We start from the raw sequence: 17,580 nt of genomic DNA, 5'->3' as shown, positions 1-17,580 counted from the left end.
TATCTTCCCCTGTACTGTATATGCACAAGTGAGCGTGTTGGGCTGTCACGGGGTGTGAGCCTCTGGACCTGCAGAAATAGATATACTGGACTCTATTTCACACTTTTATTATTAGGCCTTTTAATACGTTGTCTCTCACATCGCACCCACTATGTCTGTCTAAACCCACCTACTGAACCTCAGACGTCATGTGGACAGACTGTTGACTGAATGTCTGATGTGTAAGGCACACAAATTGGAAACAGTTCAGGAGTTTTATAGTCGTCATCTGATTTCATCATCTATATTCAACCGGATTTCTGGGTGACATGTGTCACATTATTTTACCATCCGCCTGCTTTAAATGTCTGATGGACTCCTGAGCGGTCTTTGGTTAAGAAAAGTTGCTATGGAGACCTTCTGCCATAGATCTGAAGGTCTGTCTATTTTAGACGAAAGCTAGAAGTATAGTCCTGTTTTACGCATACTTAGGGTCCACGTGCGTGCGTGTGATGCATACATACGTGTACAAGAGATTGTTGTATTTAGCTCAGGAGATGCATTGTATTCTGTCTCAATGTGCATGTGTCGAACGTCTGTGAACACGTACAATAAACTATGCCTTGCAAGGCTGTGCATTCGACCGTGCACATACACGTAAAACAGACTATACACGGCCTTAACACCCATTAAGTAGCTTAACATCAAGCTTGTTTTGATATGTTGTCATTTTGTCACTTTGAGGTGCAATTGTTGCTTTAAATATATAGAAAATGACTTGATACTAGAAACTTAATTTACCGGTCCAGTACGTTCCCGCTGTTGAATAATTGCTCAAAATGTCCTACGTTTAAAGTCCCCAAGAAATCCAAATTGGGGTTTTTGGCTTTAAATATAAGTTAGCTATAATGCTGCACTCCGTAACTTTACCTCTATATCGCCATCTCTGTTTGAAACAGAACATTACAGGTTACTTTACTTATCTTTGTTTGTTGAGAAACTGAAATCGAAGTTTCCCATGAAATCCGACCCGACGGCTTAAATTATAAATCAAATTAATATAAGCTTATCATTGCAAATCGGTGTAAGCTGACAGGTTTGAACACTATGGGGAATTTCCCGGACAGGGATAAAAATAGTCCTAAACTAAAATAAATGTAAGAGCTGTTCAAACTGAAAACAAATTGCACTGACATATCTTAAAATACATCAGTGCCCTTTGTTTTGCCACAAGTAATGTTTTTAGTAAGGCATCTTTGTTAAAACTAGTTTAGGTATATTTCATATTTAAACTAAGGCCTAGTCCTGGCTTAAAATAATCCCTTTCTGGGAAACCAATCCTATTTTTATGTACTTGCCCAATTTTGTTTACTTTTAGCCAAAAAAAGTTAGAAATTACAGCTTTAAAGATCTATGGCTATTCATGCTATTGCTACTTAGGGGTGTGTTTCCCGAACAACGACATAACTTGCTGTTGAACCACCAAAGTACGATGCATAGTTGGAGAAACTAACTACCGTGTCAAGACTGTTTCCTGAAAACATAGTAACTTTGTCGCACATTCGTCGTTTGAACCATGTTGGTAGTTGATGATGTCACATGGGAGGTGGAGTACTAAATAATCTGTTAAAATCGATTTAATGTCAGATTACTGCTGTACAAAATCAGTTGTCTGGTGCAATATATGTTATCGTGATTTAGTTATCTGATGTTTATTTTCAAGATATTCAATTCATGCGCAAGTTCCCTCTTACGTCACTCCTCCCAGGGATTCCCCAGGGTCTTAAAGCTTGAAGGGCTGCGCACATGGGCAGTTTTCAAATGCAGTGCTTTAATTCTGTTTACAAACTTAATGACGTAAAAAAATTTTTATTTTACTACATGTTTTTTGCTTATTTTGTTCAAAAGCATGATCAACGTAAGTCTACATATTATAATAACAAGGAACGATGCTTCTAACGACAGGTGAAGAGCCGTCGTTCAAAAAACAGAAATTTGCTATGCAGCTTACGAATGTTCGTTTGAACTATGGTTTCGGGAAACACCAAATCGTTGAACTTCGTCAGTAACGACGAAACTTATGACAGTAGTTGGCTAACGATGCTTCTGGGAAACGCACCCCAGGTCTCTGATTCATTCCAATACAGATAAGCGATTTTTGTGATGTCATACTTTACATCTTTTACTTATGTAAACTAAACGCTGTTGACTATTTTACAAGGCCGAGGAGACTCTGAATATGTCCCGCCCAAACTTCCTGTTTTAGTAGAAATTACATCAACGCATTTCCGTTTCATGACATTTACGCATTTGGCAGATGCTTTTATCTAAAGCGACTTATAGTGCATTCACTCTATCTATTTTTTTTTTGTCAGTATGTGTATTCTCTGGGATTACCCATGACCTGTGCTTACTAATGCACTGCTTTATCAATCGAGCTGCTGGAACAATAACCCAGACAAACAAAAACCCTGAGAAAAAAGTGTTTGTTGAACCAGGATATTTGAAGAGTCTTTTGCAGAAGCTTTCTGAAGCCGCTCTGATCCTCAGCTTTGATCGTGAGCGTTCTGCTCTAACGTTCGTTCTCTTCTCCAGGGTGACGTTTTTCTCCCTGTTCTCCGGTATCTCCGCTACACCATTACGGCGTGATAATCATTGTCCTCTTTTTCAGTCTCGATCAGATTCATGCTGTTGTGTCTTCAGCAAACATACTTTACACAACGCAGGGGATCCATCAATGTCAGACAACAAAAGAACAATGATTGAGAACTCATACAGTACAAACAATACGACGTGTGTGCAAAAGAACCCTATGAAATGGTGGGAATGTGTGGAATATGGGAATATTTTACTTTTTAGTGTTTATGTAAAAGATTTCTTCAGAATAACAATGTGTTTTGAGACTTTTAGTTAATAGAAAATAGAGGAGAGATGATAGAGTTTTGTTCTTTTATTTTCATTTAGGCATTTGGTGAACGCTTTAATCCAAAATAAACTTGTTTGTTTCTTTTTGTGTATGCGAACAGTCATGCACGGTCAAATGCACAGCCTTGCAAAGAATACTTTATGTGACTTGTACGTGTACACAGAAGTGTTGGGGGTAACGTATTACAAGTAATGTGGATTACGTAATAATATTACTTTTCTGAAGTAACGAGTAAAGTAACGCATTACTTTATAAATGTACACATTAGTATTTCAGTTACTTTATGAGTAATGTGAGTTACTTTTCAGTTAATTAATATAATTAAAAAATTTACTGGATAAATTGAACATAGTCACATGATATTACGCACTCTTATGCATGCGCACCTTAGCGGAAACAGTTTGAATCAGAAACGGAGATGGCAGGCCAAAGCCAGAGCTTGACATTTTTGCAATGGAAATGTGCGATTTCTTAATGCAGAACTTCTCAGTCATAAAAAACACCTGCAAGGCCTGAAAGAGATCAAGCCTCAGCCAAGTAAGAAAAAGTAACTTAAAAGTAACTTAAAGTAATGTAAGTATTACTTTCCATATAAAGTAACGCAATTAGTTACTTTTTGCGGAGTAACTTAATATTGTAATGCATTACTTTTAAAAGTAACTTTCCCCAACACTGGTACTCAAATGTTTGCGCATGTGCATTACTAGACAGTCCCTCCAGAAAAACGTGATAGCATAATTCAATGCATAATCATCCAAAGTCTGCATATTTATGCGGGGGCCGCATTTTTTAAATACGCTGCACTTTCGCCGCATGAATTGCAGATTTCAGCAAAAATATGCTGGGCTTGCATTATTTCATAATCCCGCATTTTTGTGGCAAAAAGTCACATATATCTTAGCAGAAAGTAAAAAAATGTTGCATTTACTTCACACAAGTGCAGTCATGTCCCATGTTGTCATTGGAACATTAGGAAGTGATGTAATTACACGATGTGAACATCAATGAAAAGCTGCAAACTGTTTTTGCAAGTTCCCGCAATTTTGGTAAGTTCCCGCAATTTCAACGCATAAAATTGCATAACTATCCTGAATATTCCATAGCATTTTTTAAGAAAACGTGCTGCAAAATCAAACATTTTTGCCCACAACAATCACAAAAAAAACTTGTTTTTCTGGAAGGACTGACTAGATTCTCCTGTAGGCATATGCCCACAATGTAGGCAGGGTTTCAAATATCCAGCAGTGCACGTACAGTACGCGCAAACTCTTCTGATGACGAAAATTGCCCTTGCGTATGCGTAAAAAAGTGGAATATACTTCAGCCTTTACAGTGCATTTACTTTAAAGACTACATTTTGTTATTACTATGTATAAGAGCAATAAATACGGACTTGTATGACAGTCGAAGGCATACAGTAGGAGCTTAGAGATTTATTGTGGATAACTAATTTGCTGAAATTCAATCGAAAGTAACGAATGACTGCAGATTTGGTTTTCTGATAGCTTTGAGCAAAACGTAAAACATTGTCGAGATCTCCTCTGAACTCTTGATGCATGTGAGATTTCTCATGTGAGATTTTTTAAAAGGAAAATCTTGATCTAAGATACTCTGTTGTGCTCTCTATTTCTTCCTATTGCCATCTTGAAGAAACAATTGAGATATTTCTGGGATCAATTGTATTTTCCTCTTTCCCATAAATCAGTTTGTTCTACCAAAATATAGCTACTGTGATGACAATGAAGAGGGACAATTTGATTGGCTGCATCTCCCTCTCTCTCTCTCTCTCTCTCTCTCTCTCTCTCTCTCTCTCTCTCTCTCTCTCTCTCTCTCTCTCTCTCTCTCTCTCAGTTCCCTCCACCTTGCGCTGTTCTGATGCCCTCCTCCTCTCTTGGTCTCTCTCGCTCTCTCGTTCTCCCTCTCTCTCTCTCGCACACACTCTACCTCTCCGTTGTCTGTAGGTACACCCTCTGCTTGTGTGTGTGTGTCGGGGTGGTCGAAGCGTGTCCGTGTGCTCGTGCGGGCTGAAAGCAGGCGGATCTCGGATGTGTCTCGAAGCTCTTAATCAAGGTTTTGCTGTTTTTTGGTGTCGTGCGAGGAGCCCTAGCTGGAGCATCACCATTCTGGATATAATATAATATCTGGATATAAATCTACTTTCATTATCAAACCGGTAAGAGATCTTCTGATTCATCTCTGCTGCTAAATGGTACTTCAGTAAGAAGGATGGGTATGTTAACAAGAAATACCATCAGACAAGTCACAGTTAGATGAATGTCACTTTCACATGAATTGAACCTGTCCCAACCCTCAGTGTGGAGCATTGGCGTGTGTCTGTGTGTGTTCTGGTCTGGGATGCATCCAAAGTATGGCATGCACGACACATTTAAAATGTTTAAATGATGCTTTTGTTGTCTGAAATGCTTTGGGGCAGGTGCGGGGAAACTGTAACCCATCCTGGCACACGATGGAGGTCTGGTTTGGGATTAAACGAAGCTGGCTTTTTTTGGAGACGTGTGTTTGTGAGAGATCATTCACTTAATGTTTCACCGATCAAACGTCTATATTTAGCCGATGCAGCTCCAGAGAAACGTACGTGTGCGTATGCGTATGTGTGTTAAGATATCGGTATCTTCTGTTTCCACAGGACGGGCAGATCGTTTAAAGAGCAGGAAGGGAGGGGTTGGATGGCTTTCGCTTGCAGACATTCTAGGTACAGCTGACACGTTTACAGAAGCAATGAAGAGAGAGATACCGACTGCCTTCACAGTCACAAACATCAATGTTTATTCGATTAAGTCACTTCAGGAGAGGAACCTTAATTTCACTCCGTTCGTTCGAAAACTAATAAAAGTAAAATGTGATTAGGCACCATGAAGTAGATGGGGTAGTTTCCACTCCTCTCCTGCTGATATGAAGCTAAAATGATGTCTAGTGGGATGTTAAGAAACACTCTTTAACATTTCAGGTGCCCGCAGCTATGGAGCTTTTATTGCTGAGCTAACATTAACATCCCTCGTTCATCCGGTGATCAATACCCACAAGTTATTAGCATGCATCCAAAGCATCTTGCCCAAAACATGGAGATTTTATTGGGTACGGTTTTCAAAGGTTTTGTGTTTCAGATGAGCGTATGCTGACCGCAGAGCTCTTAAAATGCCATGGGATTATCACCGATCTTCCTGTGATAGAACAATGACCCGTCGCTGTGGCCACATTTCCATTACCTACACGGTCACATGAACACAAACAGGTTATCTGTGAAATGTCAGTTTCTTTTATTTTTGCTCAGGAAATCTGTTTTGCTCAGAGGTTGCTCTACTGTATGTAATAGAGTTTAATTTCATTAAAATATCCATTTAATCACTCATTTGTCACTATGATTGCCCAGGTCTGTTTGTCAGGAAAATCTCAGAAGCATGAAATTTGCTATCCATTTAATCACATAGCCGTCTAGGAGAAACGGTTGAGATATTAAAGTGATCGCATTTCTGATTGTTCATTTTTGTGTGCACCATTGACCAAAGGGACGTTTAACCCCTCCAGGTTTGCTCTTTTATAGATTTGGAGACTTAATGGAGATGTCAGTTATGCTAGCCTAAAGTAGACACATAAAAATAAAGGTGGTTCATGATGCTGAACCATTTTTGGCTTTGGGTTTTATCCAAAGAAACTTTTTGTTGCTTAAAATCTCAAAGTCAATCATTGGGTCTTCAACAAGGAGGTCCGAGGCCCCATGGGGGTCCGTGGTGGTGTAAGTTTCAGTAAAAACAAAAATGCATTCATGGGCTACTGTAAGAATAGAAATGATTAAAAACCTCCCATATAAAATGATATACAACTTGATTAAAATGAAGTTACTCAATTAAAAAATCTATACTGTAAATGTTATGTAGTATGTTAATCTATTGTGTATACGAAAATGTAATGGCTCTTCTGAATTTGCCAAGTGGTTGATGTCCTGAAGGCATCATTACCATTACAACATTTCAATCAACCAATCAGATTTCTTTTTTTCTTCTTCACACTATTCCACCATTTATGGCTATATTCATGGCAAGAACCAGTTAATCCATCCACAAGATGATCCATACACAGGTTGGGGAGGGGCTTGCATGTGAGGCAGCAGTGCTACCCACTGAGCCATTGTGCCGCCCCAATCAGATTTCAGAGATAAGTTTACAGTTTGTTTTAACTTTAAGCTTACAACCAGGATTAGTTGCTTCTAGACCATTGTGTTTTTTTAACTTATCATTTCCCTCTTATTTTAGGGTTTAGTAATGGTTAGGGTTGGGGTTTGGGGTTGGTATAGGTTTCATTTACAACAATTTTGTTCTTGGGTCAACACAATATGCTGCCCCGAGGACTTTTCTCTCACTTGGCAAAATCTGGTCGAGCTAACCAAACAATCATAACAAAGAATCCAGTCTTAATTTGATAAATGTACTGGGGGTGCCAGGTTCTCCTCTCTGAACATTAAGGTGTCATTGGCCTGAAAAAGGACCTTTGCTTTAGACCAAGAAAGGTAAGAAAGAAGTGGTTCTTTTAAGAAGCTGTGACTTGAATGGTTCTTTGGGGAACCAAAAGTGCTTTTTATATATGGCATCACTGTGAAGAACCTTCTGCAATCACCTTTATTTTTAAGAGTACACCAACTTCATCTTAGATGTTTAGCCAGGCCTTTGAACCAGATTTTTTCCCAGTTGGTTCGTTCCGAACAGAAACGGTATTTTAATGTTTCCGGTTTCAACCCTAAAATTGATGTTCTTGAACTGGTTAGAACAAAAAAATAAAGTTCCCGCACCGGCTGACAGCATTCTATGTCAGCTGTGGGACATACAAATAAGTAGGCTGATCATTAGGACATTAAACTTAAATTATTAGTCTACATAATTTTCCTTAAGTCTCTATCTTCATCAAACATTAAAAAAAGCTATATTATGTAAGTGGCATAACTGTAATTCTGTCATGCCTACATTTGTTTCAGCATTATACATGAATTAAGACAAGGACTATTTCTGCCATGTCGTTTATTGGCAAACAACAAACAATCTCGAAATACCACAGTATTCTTTTTCTAATAAAAACATTTATTAGAAAAAGAATACTGTGGTATTTCGATATCATTTTGTTTATATGTGTCCCGTCAAGAATAGAAAGATTGTTCGTTTGCTTTTTGAAACGCATCTCTCCGTGTATGCACTTTTGAGTGCACTTAAACACTTTGGTAAGAAGATGCAGCATAAACAGTCGCTCCACATAAAGTGAAAAGTACGTTGTTTTTCAGTGCTTTATACACCAAATGTATTTTAACGGACTATATATGAGACACAATAGCGCAACTCTCTCTCAAGTTTATACATCAAGAGTTCACGGGCCTTATGTATAAAGCGTGCTTACGCACAAAATGGGGCTAGAAACGTACGTACTCCAGTTCCCACGCAAAGGTTGTGATTTATAAAAAAACAAACTTGATCAGAGAATGGGGTTGCAGGGTGGGATGTTAGGATGATTCATGTACACACACTTGCAGGTAATCTGTGATTTATAAAGGGAACATTGCTCTGTTTTAGAAGTCTTCATAATTTTTGGTGTATGCCATTTTTGGCTTTTGTGCGTACGTAGACTTTTAGTAAGGATCCTACGCACAGTTTTATACATGAGGCCCCTGATCTTTGAAGGGTATAGCCATGATCAAGTTTGATTGGAGTTGGACCGGACACATTCAACCGCATATGCGTCTGTGCGTACAGAAAATTGCTCACTTTAACGCCTTTTTGTGGTTAAATTGTTTAAAATCACTTACGTGTTAACACGTGCAACTTTAAGCCTATTTAAATTTGTGTATTAATCCGCGAATCCTATGCGAGCCAAACCGTGTGTCGTGATATGTACGGATCACGAATTAACTACGATCCGTTACACCACTAATTAGTATTAAAAAAACAAACATCTTGAGATACTTGGTAGCGTACAACATTTATCTCTTATGATTGAGCATTAGGGACTTGGGCTTGAGTAGGCTACTTGCTGGTGGCAAGCTTCTCATTTCTCTGATGAGTCAACGAGGACCGGAATTGAAGTTTACCGAGTCTTATTGCACAGAAATCTTGTCAAAGAACGAAAAATAATAGTATTAACCGGTCACCATTATTTTAAATAAACTATTCTGTTCTGGAAAATAACTAAACACATAACTAAACACAGGCTAAACACAAGGCTTTGAACCGGTTCACAGAAAAAAAAACTGAAACCAGAAACTTTAAAAAATATATTATTTTTTATATATTATAAAAAAAATGGAGTCTGCCCTGTATGTAAATATTTGTTTGTTTGTTTTTATTGCATACTATGGCAATAAGCACATTTTAAGACATTTCATTGAAAATATTACTAGTGGCTTTTTATTATTGGAAGCAAAAGTCTCGATATACTACAGTATTAAAAATAAAGGTGCAATAAACTGTTTTTCACACTGATGCCATAGAAGAACCATTTTTTCTGTTCCCCAAAGAGCCATTCAGTCAAATGTTCTTAAAACATCTATTTCTTTCCTACCTTTTTATAGTCTACATTGTCTGTTTTCATCCTTTAGTGAACCAGAAAGGTTCTTTAGATTTTGAAGGTGGAACCACACAGCCAGTGGTTCTTGTACTACATTAAATGGGGTCATTTACCACCTAAGAGGAAAACATTTGGAATAATAAAGAAATCTCCATTGTGGTTTTTCATTATGGTCGGAGATAATGCTAATATTCTGCCTAATCACGTCTACCGCTGTGAACTTAATTTATTTGATATATTACAGTACTCTCTTTTCAATAGCAGAAGCCATCACATTCAGTTTAGTGAAATACATCCAGATTTTTTTTGCCCGGTGAATAAGTTAGCGATTGATCAGTCTGTCCCTCCGTGTCTCAGCCTCGTGACACTCGGACAAGAAGAGAAAGAGACACAGACAGACTGGCAGCTCATTTCCTGAACACTTTCTGAGATCGCCAGAGTTTATGGTGTCGAGAGCTTGACAGTTTCAAGATGAGTTCGGTTTGCTGGTGCTCTGTTATATAAAGGATGACTGAAACTGCTCTTGTGGGTTCTACAGCTTGCTGGTTTTATAAGGGTTTTGGGCACTGGGAGACCAGATGGTCCACCTAATTAATGCGTTCAATCATTTGGCCGTTTTTGGGTTAATTTGCTACCTCTGATGCTTTGTGGATTGACCTTGTGGGCTATTTTGATTATGTAAGTCCTGTTTTGTTGCAGCTTTGGCTTTGTGGGACAGCTATAAACAGCAGATGTATTCAAGGGGGGCATGTAGCCCCCCAAAATGAGATTTTTGCACAGAGAAATGTGTACTGCTTAATTGGGTTGTGTGTTGAATATGTATTTTAAACAATACAACTATTTTATATCTGAATCAAAATTGCTTTTCAAAATCACGAAATGGAACAGGCTACCAAGTGCACGTCATTAAGTCAGTGAAAACGTATGCTTTCGGTGCTTTGCGAAGAGCACAAATATACATATGCATCCTTTCCTGTATATGGGATATTTTTCGAACGAAGGACTCAGTCCTTGGTTGCATTTCCGAGAATCGTCGACATTGTTACAGTCCTTCGACGGATGTCCATGACGTAGCATCCTCGAAATTCTGGCTTCCGAGGATCCTTCCTTGACATTGAGAAACAACCAGCCTGTAAGTTAACTCCTGTTAGCATTGCATTGTGAGCGATTCTTCAAACATGGTAATTAGCGTCACATTTCCGGCTGACGTCAGAGGTATTCAGACCAATCACAACGTACAGATTAGTTGGCCAATCAGGGACACAGAGCTTTTCAAATCCGTGCATTTCAGTGAAATATAGAGCTACAAAAATGTATGGTATGTGGAAAATAATGTTTTTTTAACTATAAACCACGCGAAAACATTATATTATACCAAATACACAAAATAACGTTTTAGCAATGAAATAGGTGCTCTTTAAATACAGCTACAACCTGAGTGGATGCTCGCGATTGTGTTAGGGGCGGGGCCATGCGCGGTGACTCAAGTGTGTCATTGAGCCACCGTTTTAGCCCCTCCCAAATAATCACAGAAATGGTAAAAAAAACTCTGCAATTCAGTAATACTTAGTTAAAAGTATTTTATAATCTTTTCGAGATTGAAAAAGAATGCAATTTATTTAAAAATCCTGTTAATTTGTGCAATTGCTGTATTCATTTTCTAAGTGTTTGTTTCTTGAAAGTTTGCATTTGGTTGGCACAAATCTGATTTCATTTATACATGGGGTTATCATTACATTAGGTTGAATGCTATTGTATTACTGTAGATAGTGCATGAATTACCTTTAAACTTGGTGTCCATTTATGCCACAATTGGACTCAAACAACATCAGCACTCCACAGAAAACAAGACTTGCAGCTTCTGGCAGCTTTTTAAAGGAAAGCTAATCTTTCTTTTGGCAGAGAAAATGTGAAATCCCAGTGGATCATGAAATGGGCTTTTCTGCTAGGAAATGATTGTTGAAGATGGTTTAGAAACCTTCAAGTATGTCTCACTCGCAACCTTCTGCTTGTAGCATGCACCTTATGTTCTCGCACACAAGTCTTAATCCAAACCCTTGTGTACAAGAAATTTCACCTCTTTAACGAGAAAGAAAATCCAACCCTGGACACCTGCAGCATGGATGACCCAGTGAAATCCGCAGAGCTGCTGTCTCTGGAGGATATCGCTGACAACAGACTCGGCTGAAAAAAAGAATACTTTTTACCATCTTGCTTCTTACTTGGCCAATCATAGTTTAAAATTTGGGGTGGCTGGAGTCGCCCCAGGCCATGCCTTTGACAAGCCTGCCATGGTTTCTTTTCCTCAAAAGACAGCTGGAAAAGCCCAGCTAATGTTCAACACTGCTTTCTCCAAATCTACTTTCTACACTTTTAAAAATTAAAGTACTACATGGTGTCATAAAATAAAAATTTCTAACCCTATTGGCAGATTTGTTTAGCTTGTTTTAAGCACAAATTCACTTAAATTGTATTTTTTTTTTTTTGTTTAGACTTAGGTAATTTTGCTCATAAAGAAAATATATCTTGATTTAAAAAATGTGTAGATATTTGTACTGATAAAAAAATGGAAAAATACTAAGTAAGAAAGTCACATTATTTTTTAGTGCTGGGCAAAGATTAATTACGATTAATCACGTACAAAATTAAAGTGATTTTTTGCATAGTATATAAGTTTGTGCTGTGTGTAATTATTCTATATATATATATATATATATATATATATATATATATATATATATATATACATAAACACAAACACATTCATGTATATTTAAGAAACATTTACATGTGTATACAGAGCTGGGTAGATTACTTATGAATTGTAATCCGTTACTGATTACGAATTACATGACAAAATTTGTAGTCAGTAATATAATCTCTTCGATTACACATCGTTGGTAATGTAATCTGACTACTTTTGGTTTACATTTAGAATACTTTTGACATCTTATTTGATTTTAAATATATAAGGAGGGGGAAATATATATTCAGTTCTATTTCACCAACAAGAGCCTTAAAAACTAATTTTTTAAGTGCAATGTACGGACAGTTAATATTTCACAATACTTACACTGATTTACTTTGTATTAGTGTCAACTCATAGTAACACCCTGAATAAAACAAAATCACTCTTTATGAATTTAAAACATATTTACTTAATTATAAGAATTATAAAAACAGGACATGACAAAAACCATATTGAATTTCACAAAATTCACTGCAACAACTCTGCTAGGTCTAAAATTTCACCTCACAAATAAAACTGAAGTGTTTCTTTAAACCGCGAGTTTCTATAAAAATGAAATTGTGTCTATACATCCAGTAAGTTTGATTTTGACATTGGTGGGGAAATAAATAAAATTGTCTTCAGAGCCACATTGTCACAAAGGTTTATCTTTGTTTACTTGAACAATAGTTAAAATAGTATTTTTTGTTATCATAATGTTATTTACAGGCCAAAAACAAAAAATACAACAATTCTATTTGATTTATTTAAAAAATTCTGGCATGGCAAGTTAAAAACTGAACCAAAATATTTCCTCCAGATCTGCTTTATGTAAAATAAATAAATAAAATAAGAAATACATAAAAAAACAGACGGACATCAGTGGTTATATGTAAATATAGAATCATTGTTTGGTCGAAATTATTGCAGGACAATTCAGTGTTCCCTGAATATTGGTAGGAACATGTCCCTTGTGTCCCTACCCAAATCAACTCCTTTGCATCCAGTAATCAAACGCTAAGTGCTGCTCCTTTTTTCTAACGTAGGCGAAAGGTAAATTTATTATGAAAAATGTAAAAAAAGAGAATTGAAAAATTGTAAACATCATACTGCCATATTGTGAATAATATGTAATCATGTAATCCATAAAAAAGTAACAGTCTGATTACGAGTATTTTAATATGTATATATATATATATAAATCTGAAATGAATATACATATGTGTGTGTGGTTAAATATACATAATAATTACACACAGTACACACACAATATGCAAAAAATCACTTTCATTTTGTACGCGATTAATCTTTGCCCACACTATAAAAATATACTTTTGCTGCTTTAAGAATTGCAAAAACTTTAGGAATTTAGGAATTTTTGATTTAGCAGTTAGGTCTTTTCAGGGGGTTTACTGAAGCAATGTGAGTCAGCGAACATCTGACTTTTATAATGATCTGAATATTTAAACCAGGATTCTTTAACAGTGTCTGCCCCCCTCAGGCATTCTCAGAAAGGTTAAAAACCTCTTTTAGTTTTCCACTGAACCTTAATTTAACACCCAACCCTAAACCGGTCAACATCATTCTAAAGGAACCAGCAGACGTCACACGTATCATACTGTTTATCATCTATTTTTAGCATGTATGGGAAGTGATGTCTGCCTGTAATATCTGATGCGTGTCAAGCGTCGGGCCATCATTCCTGTTCTTCCTCAAACCCGGCATGAAGATCAGGACGGATTATGAGATCTTAAGAAGAGATAGAAAGGGAAGGAAGGGGAACGTGACCTTATATTCCCAGATCCACCTGTGTCATGTTCAATGATCTGTTCTGTGCTCGGACCAGATCTGATGCTTCTGAACGATGCTGCTTTAGGTCGATCAGCGTCATACTCCCGGCAGATGAAAATCATCTTGCTTACATCTGTTCTTTAGCGCATTTAATGACAAAGGGAAGGTCTGCACGCTGTCTTTCATCAAAGTCAAATTGCTCTCTTCTCAGTGTTTCCTGATCAGAATTCCATAGCAGGCGCTGACATTTAATTTGCAGCTAAATTGGGGTGAGAAGTGTGTGAGTTGTGTGTTTGTGTATCTATGAACAAGGGGATTTTTTGGGTCGATAGGTGTGTGAATGAGCAAATGCTGTTGTTCGTTTTAGATGCCGTAACGACAGCAGTAACAATACAAGCTCTTAAAGAGACAAAAGAACATTGTGTTTAGTCGAAAAATAGCTTCCGGAAGGTTCAGACGGGATGAGTCACTAAATATCTGCACTGCAAAAGTCCTTTAAATAATCTGTATTTGTCTCTTGTTCTCTGGTCAAAAATATCTAAGCGTCTTTAAAACTAGATCAATTTAAAGGCACACCATGGAACTTTTTGGCCACTAGGGGGTGCTAGACATGTATTTTTCATGTCTAGAGGCCACAAGCGCCGCAGCACTTTCACAAAGGAAAAGAAGACAACTCTTTAGGTCACAAAGTGTGCCTTCCAGCATGTCATGTGTCATATAATTTCATGGGTTTTATTTTCATCAAACGCCAAAAAAATCGCGTAGCTCACGTTTACAAGCCAGTTGTAATGATGGTCGCTTGGTTAAAATTTATATTTAAAAAAATTGCCCTAAAGGGGAATCGAACCCGTGTCGTAGGTCCATGACGCTACCACGGCGCCACAATGTCACGTGATATAAGTCTCTCGCTAAACTCTCCAAGTAGCCTCCAGTAAAATTCACGTAAAAAAATAGTGTTCGGGCACCAGACAGGACTTATACTGTATATGCAAGCATTATAACATTACCTACTAGTACAAAAGCATGAGGGCCAAGTCAGCATCGGTCAGAAACCCCTCCTCCTCCTTTAGTTCACGCCAGAGAGCCAACGCTGGCCCAATATTGATCCTCTTCCTTCTTTTTATTCTGTCACTCTCCCCTTTTTTCTTTCTTGGGTTTCTTTTTCTTAGTTGCTGCTTCTGCCATGACAAAAACATGAGGAAAATAAATAGTTGCGCTCTCACATCCGAATTTGAGGAAGTGGAGAAAGTGACGTATGCCGTAAAGCAGATTTTTGTAGTTTTTTGTTTTGTGCTCGGGTTACTAACCGAAACCCCAAGTTTAAAAGTACGAGTAAAAGCGATACAGATCCCGTCAGGCTATGGTGGACATGACATTCAACCTATTTTAAGTCGATGTACTATCACAAGGGTCTTGAAAATATATTATGAAGGTTGAAAAACTACAAAGTGTCACTTTAATCGAGAAGAAAAACGATGTGCCATGATAAGTTTCAATTCGCCGCCTTCTACAATGCACTAAAAGTATGTACTGTACATTTGATTGAAAGGGTTCGCAAGTTGGGACACATTAACACATAACAGACGTGACCGTAGTTGCCAAGAAGCACATTGTAATCATTAAAGAGCACCTATTTCGTTGCTAAAAAACAATTTTTGTATTTTGTATACTACAATGGAGTGTTTGCATGGCTTATGGTTAAAAAAACTCTGTAGCTCCAGATTTTCCTCTCTTCCTGAAACGAAGCTCTGTGTCCCTGTTTGGCCAGCTAATCTTTACGTTGTGATTGGCCTTAATACCTCTAAATCAGCCAGATATGTGACCCGTCACGGAAACCAGGGACTCAAGTCGGCAGCACAAGTTTCGAGAAAATGAGAAACAAAGTTTTTTTTTTCGAAATTTGTGATTTTCGTTTTATTGCAGAATCTGTTAGTTGAGATCACGAAGAAGCCTCTCCATGTTTGAGATAGCAGTTTTTGTACATTTAAAAGCGTACATTTTGCGGTTAAAATAGGCTTGTTTTTCCGGAGATTCTAGCGTGCAGCGGGGGGCGTCATTGTCTGTGTGTATATTTACATACGCTGCGTCCGAAACCGCCTACTTCCATACTATATAGTAGGCTAAGTAGTGCTTTTTGCATACTATATAGTATGGTAGTAGGCGATTTCGGACGCAGCAATACTGTATAAGCTTGTGTTTTCGCCTCCGCCCCCAAAGGGAACAGCGTGACTACTAAATAAGGATAGTTCGCCCAAAAATGAAAATAATGTAAGTAATGACTCACCCTTATGTCGTTCTAAACTCGGAAGACCTCCGTTCATCTTCGGAACACAGTTTAAGATGTTTTATCGTTAGATTTAGTCCGAGAGCTTTCCCCTTCATTGAAAATCTATGTATGGTTTCCATGTCCAGAAAGTTAATAAAAACATCATCAAAGTAGTCCATGTGACATCAGTGGGTCAGTAAGATTGTGTTGATGCATCGAAAATACAGTTTGGTCCAAAAATAGCAGAATTACGACTTTATTCAGCATTGTCTTCTCTTCCGGCTCGAGCGTGAAGTCACGTGACTGTAGTGACGCGCTGCCCTGTTCCTCAGACATGTTTGCTAAGTTTATTTTTTTTCAAACTTATAGCCTGCGTCTCCCCAGACTGTAAAGCTCGGGCGCACAAAACAAAAGAAAAATAAAAGAAGCTGGGGCGGAACAAATAACAGTCAGCCGCATCGTACGTCAGCCGCGTCACTGACTTTATGCGGCGCCGCAGTCGGATGACGTCAAAGTACCGCGAGAGCTCTTCAAGAAATCTTACAGAGTAGTTTAATTTCGACTTGCTCTCGCGGTACTTTGACGTCATCTGTATGTCAGTTCTTGCAGCGCAGCATGAGTCCAAACACACAGAAGTTACACAGATATCGTTGTATTCTTCATATAATTGGCTACATGTTTTGTCTATCAATATTTTCCATGAAGTCATTGGCTGATGGAGGAACGAGCGAGCCATTGGTAACCTCAGGATGTCACGTTTTCGACGTCGCTGTTTGGATGATCTATTATACTACTTCCCTATTTTAAATACAAACTTTGAAGGCAGGTTCATGTGTTTAACGGAGTGTAAGCTCATATACCCTTACATGTTACGATTTAAATAGTCTTCAGATTATATATTATATTGTATTACCAGACATTCATGCGAAATCTGATGTAAACAATCTATATTTCACGGATTATACGCATTTGTGGACAAATTCATTGGATAATCTGAACCAGACTGGATTCGACTTGTGATCCCCACAAAGGTAAAGAGTCATGTTTATTTTTGCGGGTTGTCATTTGGTCATAAAATACTACATATGATGCTAGAACATCTCAAAAAGGGTTTTACAGGGGGCATGGCTTAGCTAAATGAGATGTAAATGAGCCCTATTGTCTCCCCCAGCTGAAAAGAAGAGTCCCTTTCGTCTCGATTTTCTCGGTTTGAGTATTTCTGAGTTCCTATATTCAAATGGCCACAACTTCTCCAAATCTTATCAGATTTCCATGTGTTACACATCGTTGGAAAGCTTAGAAACTGCACTTTCAGAATCTGTGAAT

The 17,580-nt window shown here is 37.8% G+C and overlaps 1 protein-coding gene across 2 annotated transcripts in view; it reads left to right on the top strand.

The window, feature by feature from the left end:
* Window positions 1-4,810: 4,810 nt before the first annotated feature.
* lingo1a (leucine rich repeat and Ig domain containing 1a) overlaps window positions 4,811-17,580 on the top strand; it is a 116,591-nt gene continuing 103,821 nt past the window's right edge. Inside the window, exons 1-2 of one of the 2 annotated variants that reach the window (XM_065297740.2) lie at window positions 4,811-5,078; window positions 5,553-5,618. The gene's annotated coding sequence lies outside the window, so the exon portion shown is untranslated. The remainder of the gene's footprint in view (window positions 5,079-5,552; window positions 5,619-17,580) is intronic. The other variant, XM_065297739.2, reaches the window with a different exon arrangement.

Source organism: Paramisgurnus dabryanus, chromosome 23, assembly GCF_030506205.2.
Source record: "Paramisgurnus dabryanus chromosome 23, PD_genome_1.1, whole genome shotgun sequence".
NCBI lineage: Eukaryota > Metazoa > Chordata > Actinopteri > Cypriniformes > Cobitidae > Paramisgurnus > Paramisgurnus dabryanus.
The sequence above is the reverse complement of the archived record's forward strand: the minus strand, read 5'-3'. Positions and strand labels throughout refer to the sequence as shown.